Here is an 8606-nt window from a genome sequence, read left to right on the forward strand (position 1 = left end):
TTACAGTATTTATGGTCCGCATTTTTGTGCAATAGGCATTCAGTGTGTTACATTCAGTAAGGAACTCTCTATATAAACACTTTTACTATTAGAAAACAGTGGGCAGGGCTAGCTGGAGGCAACACAATTCTCCACAGACATTAGCTGACACTAGCTTGCAAGTTCTGTCGGTGTCTTTTCAACAATGGAGGAAGATGATGCAAGTGAGGTTCACATTCCAAGATCCCATACACAAAGGATGCTCCCTTTCTTCGACATCAGACTGAATATATGAACGCACCATGTCAGGTCACTCAATCTCCGGGACTGCGGCGTGTTACTTGCAAAGGTAAACACTGACTTACTGGACCAGACTGGCCGACCCGTATGCTCACTGAGTGGATGAATGATTTGACAGGATTGCCTAACTTTGTGGTTGATTGCCATGCCAGTCATATAAAAGAGGACAACACTTAAGCTGTGTCCTCCGGTTTGTTTTGCTGTTGAAGCTAACGTTAGCTAATGTGCTAAAAAGTTAGCGTTACGAAGAAATCCAACATTCCTCTTAATACCTTCCCAATTTCTGATTGGATTGACATGATAACCCTTAATACACATTGGTGATCACTGTCCAGTCCGTTCGTCTTTTTACATTTAACCATTGTTGTCTTCGTTTTTGTTGACAATAACATTAAAGTTTTGAGACATGACTCCTTCTATTCTGGTTTCCGATAACACAAGATGACATTTTAAGACCTCTATGTACCCTACAGCCCTGTGGTGGGGAGTCATGTTATTCCTCCAGCTGATAAAATGGCATCATTGTGATGTCGGCCCCAAAAGGGTCTATAGTACCTTACATTGTTAGTGGCGGGGTCCGCCATTCTGTTGTGGGTTTTAACTTGCCTTCAAGCACATGAGGGATTCACAGGATATGGTACATATATGTAATTCAGTGTTACTATTGCTGCAGACACATTTCTTAGTGCTGTTGGTTCAAATTAAAAGCATTTAGCAAAACACACAGTGGCTTTTATTGTGAAAACAAAGGGAAACACATATTTGTCACCGCGCTAACCCCAAAAATTCCTCAGCAAAACAAAAAATCTTCTGCATTTTTTGACAGCGGAGCAGACTCAAGCATTGCAGGGATTAACGGAACAGGGAGCCAGTTTCACTTTCATATGCTTTATTTAGTCATGAATGTTTAATGCTACAGAAAAACACACTGGATTTTTAAATCAATTTTTCCTCAGCTAACTAAGCACATGTTTTTTCTAAATGAAACAAGTTATAGAATCAGAACGTAATCACCAGCAGACATGCCTTTGAAGTCCTCATGATTTGGATCACTCTGACACATCCTGGCATCTGGTATGCCTTCAGTTCAACATTACTATCCAGGATGTCGGAGCTTCATTCAACTCATACTGTGTGCCAGGAAACTATATTTCTGTCTAGACATCAGAGAGGTCATGTCCGATTCCTTCTATATATTTCTAAAGTTTGCATTTTCCGCTCAGTGTCACACCTCTGAACATTCATAAATGGGTATATTTAGCCACTCGTTGCTCATGTGGTGATGGGGGTTCTATCATGTGGAAAAATGACATCAAAGGATTATCCTCTATTGAGTCGTCTCCAAACTTTTGAACCTAATTCAATGAACTTCTCTTTTTTGATCAGTAAGAAGTTAATAAGATTTATTTTTAAGATGTTTTGAACTTCATTAAGGAGACATGAAGGATTAATTCGTCCATAGTTGATGTAAGAAGAAGAACTGAACAAATCAATACTGCTCAGAGAATCAGTTTTTGTACTTCTTATCCACCATTTAATCTATCAGTTGGTTATGAACTCACTCACACTCTACATTTTCCTCCATTACTCCCCATCCATTCTCACTGCACTATACTGTGTGTAAGAAAACGCTGCGTACACTCCATTAAAGGGAGAAAATCTCTCTTTAGATGCTTTTAGTGTTATATATCATCGGTCTGGGATGTTCCCTGCATTCCAGGAGCTGTTTGGTGTTGAAGTACTGTAGTTTACTTGCTCTCGCTGTACCCTTATTGAGAAGAAGTCCAGATATAGTGACTTCCTCAATTTCCCAGAGAACCTCCTTGAACTTCCAGGTGTGACATATGCATGCAGGGAAATTAGTAATGATGGCATTTTGATTAGTTTGCACAACTTCTTTTAAAACTTCTTTCAAGGCTGCACTGCATTCTGGTCTAGTGGGGCTTTGTGTTGCTGCGTCTGAACATTAGTGCAAAATGGTTGCATCAGAAAGACAGTGACAGCCGCACTGTAAACACCTCAGTGTAATGCAACATTGTCTACAACAAACAAGCAGCAAAACAGATCCAGAAAATTCATAAATATATTGTCAGAGGACGGTTTTACCGTTTGAAATGAGGGAGGATTTTTCCTTTCATACAGCAGTTTTTATCCCCTGTACCTGAGAGGCTGCTCTCAGAACAACAGACTCAACACAGTACATCCCATAACTAAATACTTCTGATGTTCTGATGCAAAACTGGGTCACCGGCTTGCTGTTTAAACTGTGTGCCAAGCGAACAACAGGATAGGGGTTCAATGTCCATGGCTTCATAGCAAGCTGCTCCGCTTTGGCGAGCCAGCATCATAAGATCGCCCCCAGGGTAAAGCTCAGTAACAGACTACAGTTCAGTCAGGAAGTGGGGGTGTGCTGACAGACAAAGTCACCCCTCATAATGGCGCTTCATTCATGGTTGGGGCTCCACAGCTTATGGGCACTTGATATGGATTACTGTCGCTTCAGTGCCTTGAATACATGCTCTTTGATTTTCTTTATGTGCTCAGTTTCTTCTACAGTCGTATTTTTGTCAAAGTGAGGAGTTTATGTAGGTGCTCCATGCCAACGCTGTCTGTTGAATACATGCCAACACATTTCGCAGTCATTACAACATCAGACGACGCTTTAATAGATTTGATGCAAATTGTCCTACTCCAACATGCTCAATCTTCCTTATCGCTTTACATGAACATGTGCATTTCATGCACGTTTGCCTTTTATTACAGCAGTGCATGCTGGGATAGGCTCCAGCCCTCATCATGACCCTGGAGACTAAAATGTGGGTATAGAAAATGGATGGTTCAATGGATTGACGGATGTGCATTCCATTCCAAATCATCCCCCATCAATTAAAGTGACCACAGGTGGATTGAAGTGATAGAGATGTCAAGGAGAGAATTTTAATGTGCTTCAAGTCAACTTGGTATACGCAGCGGTTCATTAAGAGCCAAGAGTGCTGGATAAGAAACCCAGATTCTGAACCACTGAGAAACAAACTCTACATATGATAAAAGTCCAATTTCATTAGCTGAAAAGATTGAAATCAGCCAGGAGAGTTTTAATGCACAATGACTCTCTTGTCACACCGTCTGCTTCCTCAATATCCAGGCTTTGAATCTTTTAATCCTTCCCTTCACTGCTACATTCGGAAAAATGTTAAAAAAAAAAAAAGTTGTTGTCAGGCTAAATTCTTGCTTTTTTTGATCAATAAACCAATTTAATTTTTCATTATCTATGATGAGTTGGACCAACTAAATCAAACACATAATATAAAATGGAGGCAGCTACCCTCATTAGTGGAGTATACACGGGATGGACAAAATATTAAAAATAACATGAATAATATTTTGGTAAATGTAGGATCCAGTGCTTTTGGATTTAGACTCATGTTTAAGACTAAAAGTTGCTTTGCTTTTTTTTTTATATATGTATGTCTTGCCAATCCATTCTCATTCCCAGGGCATTAAATACAGCAGCCTGAACACTGGCCCTTGGCTTCTGCTACCACTGTTACCATTACCATCTCTTAGTGTCAGTATGAGATGCATCAGGCTTTCAGATAACCCCAGTGTAATCCCATTTGCTGATAACGCAGTAGAACGAGTGAGAAAGTCTGAGTAGGGCGGAAGGGAATGGAGATGGATGGGTCAAACACACACCAAAACTGTCAATCAAGAAACCAGTGTTTGAACCCAACCAAGACTTGAGTTTTTTAAATCATATAAGGTAGTTCCTGGCATATACTTTATTTTGAAAGACACTATAGCAATGTAACAAATGGAATTTTTTACAGAAACTTACATGTCCCAAACGGACGATAGAGGTGTACTTAGAGTGTTATATCTTAAAGTGTAGGGCCGCTGACCAAGCTACCATATTTTACAAGTTGCAAGTGAGAACATGTCGGTCCTACAAGTTCCTTGAATTCACAGAAGTGCAATGCTCTATCTGGGTACCTATTTATTTCCCTGTGAAATGATAAGACTGTGGAATCATTTGCTTACTATGTCTGAAAACATGGTCGATAAGAACGTTTTTTCCTTTGGAATAAATCACACAATTCTCCTTAGGCTACGGAACTTCATGCTGTTTTTGAGGAAGCTGAATTACAATATATGTATAGGAATAATTTATCATGCTGCATGAACACAGTAAGACGAAAGTTACTTGCTTGATTTGAAGAAAAATGGTTAAAAGATAGCAAACTAATCAAGGAGTCAAAGGTCTTTAGTTGCACAGTCGGGAACAGGAATCCTTCCTCTGGCACTTGAAGTTGGCACATTTAGGCCACATCCACACTGACATGTCTTTGTTTTAAAATTACCTCTGTACACACAAGTGTTTTAGCACCCTTTTAGAAATAATCTGTCTATATTAACATGCTTGAAAGCACTTATCACATAAGGATTCATGTACACTGGGCATGCCTGTGCCGATGTAAACAGGAAGTAGATTGTCTAGTCTGCAGTTGGTTGCTTAAAGAACATACAGAAGAGTTGGCGAAAAGTAAGACCAGAGATCTCTTTGCTTAGACTGACGAAAGTAACGCATGAGTATTAGACGGTCAAGGTCGTTAGAAAGCGAAATATTAGAGCTGTATGAATTGAAAAGGAGTACCCGAACAATTAGGAATCACAAGAGGTATGTAGGCCTAGCTATTATGTTTTGACTTGACATGTCCTGGCTGATGAGATCGAATCAGGAGGTAAAAGTGTGTGTGCATTTTAGCCCGCGCTGTTTCTTTGTTTTAGGGAATGCCAGAGCAGTGTGAATGCCTGGCGTCAACGTATGTATTAGTGTGGATGTAGCCTTAAAAACATCAAGGAGGACACATGTATTCTCCTAAAGAATATCCATTTTTCAATAAAATGTCTGTCCAAAATCTAGGAATGTTTGGAGTCATTGCGTTATTTCAATGCTTAGAAATTGGCTACCTTCGTAAAGCTTGGAAAAAGAAATTAAATGGTTTATTTTGCTTAGAATTATTACTATAATTTACTCTGGTTTGGGTTGGGCAAACTATTTATGCATGATAGAATAATAAGAAATCAATCAACCAATAAAATCCTTTCATATTTATGTAACCCAGTTAGGGGTCGGAAGTGGCTCCTTAAGTAAGGAAATCTAGCATTTCCAGCCTTTTCTTCACTACATTACATTTCAGAGAGGGTTACTGTACTGCATTTAAGTGCTTAAGTTCAAATTCTGAGCACTTGTTCCGCCCCTGAGGAACAGTAGCGAATTTCAACTTTAGACCTCCATCTTTTCACCTCTTGCACGCACTGAACCCTTTTTGTCCTCCAGCAATCATATCCAACAGCGCGATTGTTCTGCATTTCTGCCGCTCGCTGTTCATTAAATGTCAGGAGGAATTAAAAGCAAGGAAGAGGTGCAGCTTGAATAATGTAATGTGTGGGGCATTAATTGACTGTGGCTTAGTTCAAAGAACCCGGTGAAACTCTTGGACGCAAAAGAGGAGGGGGATCGATAATGTTGCCCAGAAGAGATGTTCTGTTGTGCTTCCAGATATGAATATTAATGACTTGCGGATGAGTGCACAATATAACCGATTTTTAACAGTACATTGTATAAAATAATAACTGGGTGAGATGATATGGATTTTTCAGACTCCTCTTTGAAAGCATTTCGCTAACAAAGCTAATACATCATCTGCTGTACAAATGAGACAGTGGACACTCCAATAAGTCCACTTCACTGCCTTTATTAATGAAGGCAACACAAATAGTATCATTGCAATAATATGCTGTTATTTAGTGCATCAAAAGCATTATTTCTGAACTGTTGTGAGTGCTCATGTGTAAAAAAAAAAGACCTCACTGTTGAGTCTGTGTAATTACATTGCAGTCACAAGACATGATTCTTGTCTGGCTGTGGCGCAACACAAACATAGGCAGTGTTCAAAATGAATTGTAAATAGTCACAGTTGGTTACTGGGGTTTTGTTTGAGTTCAGGTCTGTGGGCTTGTTTGCCTGCGAATTTACCCAGTGTGCATGTGTGTTTGTGCATAAACAGTGTATTTTACCTTTACACTTTAGCTTATTATGAGTCCTTGAATTAACACTTCTGTTGATGCATAACTGCATTAAATTACAGTGAGAACATCGGTGTTACTTTGGAGCAACACGAGCACCAATAGTCATTAGAGCTAGGTTTCCATTGCTTACACCAAACAAGAGGTACTTAGCTCTAATGCACCACCGTTTCTCATCATTGTTGTGCAAATTTATGCAGGAAAACCTCATCACCCTCACAAGAAAGAGGCCCAAGAAGACTCTGTGCGGTGTGCAATACTGGTGGTGACAAAATCATCTAAAATGAAGACAAAAGTGAAAGAATATTATGAAGAAATTTTAAATAATGCATTTCTCCTGAAATTTTTGGTCTCTAAGATGTGTCTTCAAAGGAGCAGTGTGTAGGATTTAGTGGTATCTTGCTGTGAGGACTGCAGATTGCAACCAGCTAAAAAATTCGCCCATGTGCAAAACATGTTCTTCTAGTTAGGTTTCCTGAAGTGTTAATTTATAAGGAGGATTTTACTGGGAGCCAAATCATCTGCAGAGGTCTCTTTCTCTCCAAAACAAATGAACAAGGTGATTAAAACTGGAAAAAAAGCACAGAATAAAGTAGTTTCATGTTACAAATCAGAGTTTATTCCATGCTGTCTGGCACATCACAGAGGGGCTTCAACCTAAGTAACTGCTAATGTGTGCTCACTTTTCTCTCTGATAACCTAAGATACAGATATTAAGGAGGTTTTTACCAGGTGTCGAATTACCTACAGAGGTCTCCTCCTCTCTGAAACAAATGTACCTGGTGATTAAAACAGGTGAAAACACTGCATAACGCAGTTTCACGCTACAAATCAGTACTTCTTTGATGCTGTTTGGCTGCTAGCCCAGCACCTGCTAATGAGTGCTCACTTTTTCTTTCTTATAACTCAAGATACAAATGTTCAGGAGGTTTTTAGCTGGAGCCGAATTATCCACAGATGTTTCGTCCTCTCCAAAACAAACAGACCAGGTGATTTAAACCTGTAAAACCACAAAACAAAACAGTTAAATGTTACAAATCGGTGTTTCTTCAATGCTGTTCAACCAGTCGCAGATGGACTGCTAGCCCAATACCTGCTAATGTGTGCTCACTTTTTTCTCTGATAACTTACGATACAATGTTCAGGAGGTTTTTACCATGAGCCGAATTACCTACAGAGGTCTCCTCCTCTCTGAAACAAACAGACCTGGTGATTTAAACAGGTGAAAACACTGCATAAAGCAGTTTCACGCTACAAATCAGTGTTTCTTTGATGCTGTTTGGCTGCTAGCCCAGCACCTGCTGGTGAGTGCTCACTTTTTCTTTCTGAAAACTCAAGATACAAATGTTCAGGAGGTTTTTAGCGGGAGCCGAATCATCCATAGATGCCTCTTCCTCTCCAAAACAAACCGACCAGGTGATTTAAACCTGTAAAACCACAAGACAAAACAGTTAAATGTTAAAAATAGGTGTTTCTCCAATGCAGATGGGCTGCTAGCCCAATACCCGCTAATGCGTGCTCACCTTTCTTTCTCTGATACCTTAAAACCCAGACTTTTAGGAGGTTTTTCTGGGAGCCGAATTATCCATAGAGGTCTCCTGCTTGCCAAAACAAACAGATCTGGTGATTTAAAATTGTGAAAACACTAAATAAAGCAGTTTCATGGTAAAAATCTGTGTTTTTCTGATGCTGCTCATCGTGAAGGGGCTGCTAACTACGGTGGCTGAATGACCCTCTCTAGAGCCAGTGTTTAATTTGCTATGCTCCTTCTAAGGTAAAGTATATCCCCTTAAATCCTACACTATGGACCCTCACCTTTAAAATAACCAAATATACAGGGTGGAATCAGATTTGCTTCTATTCTAAATGATACCATAAGATTTATGTATTCACCAGGCTGGATCCCCCTGACACTAAAAAAATATGAAGTAGACTTAATACAAAAGTTTATCCGAAGAAGAACAAGAGTCCTCCCGTGCTTCATTACCTCCTCTTTGAGTTGTGGTTGTTTACTCATCTTATTAAATGCATTCAACAGAGTCGCTCTGTTGCAAGACGGGCGCCTTGGCGAGCTTTAAGTTCAGAAGTGATTCCATTTATTTGAAGTCGGCCCCTAAAGGAAAGAATCTCTCTGAACACAGTTATGCACTTTGCTAATGTCTCACCTTTAGATGAGTCTCACAGGATCAAGCTGCGGAGAATGAGTTTTCATCCCTGCTGTGTGTGTGTGTGTACAG

The sequence above is a fragment of the Epinephelus moara genome, chromosome 15, assembly GCF_006386435.1.
Source record: "Epinephelus moara isolate mb chromosome 15, YSFRI_EMoa_1.0, whole genome shotgun sequence".
NCBI lineage: Eukaryota > Metazoa > Chordata > Actinopteri > Perciformes > Serranidae > Epinephelus > Epinephelus moara.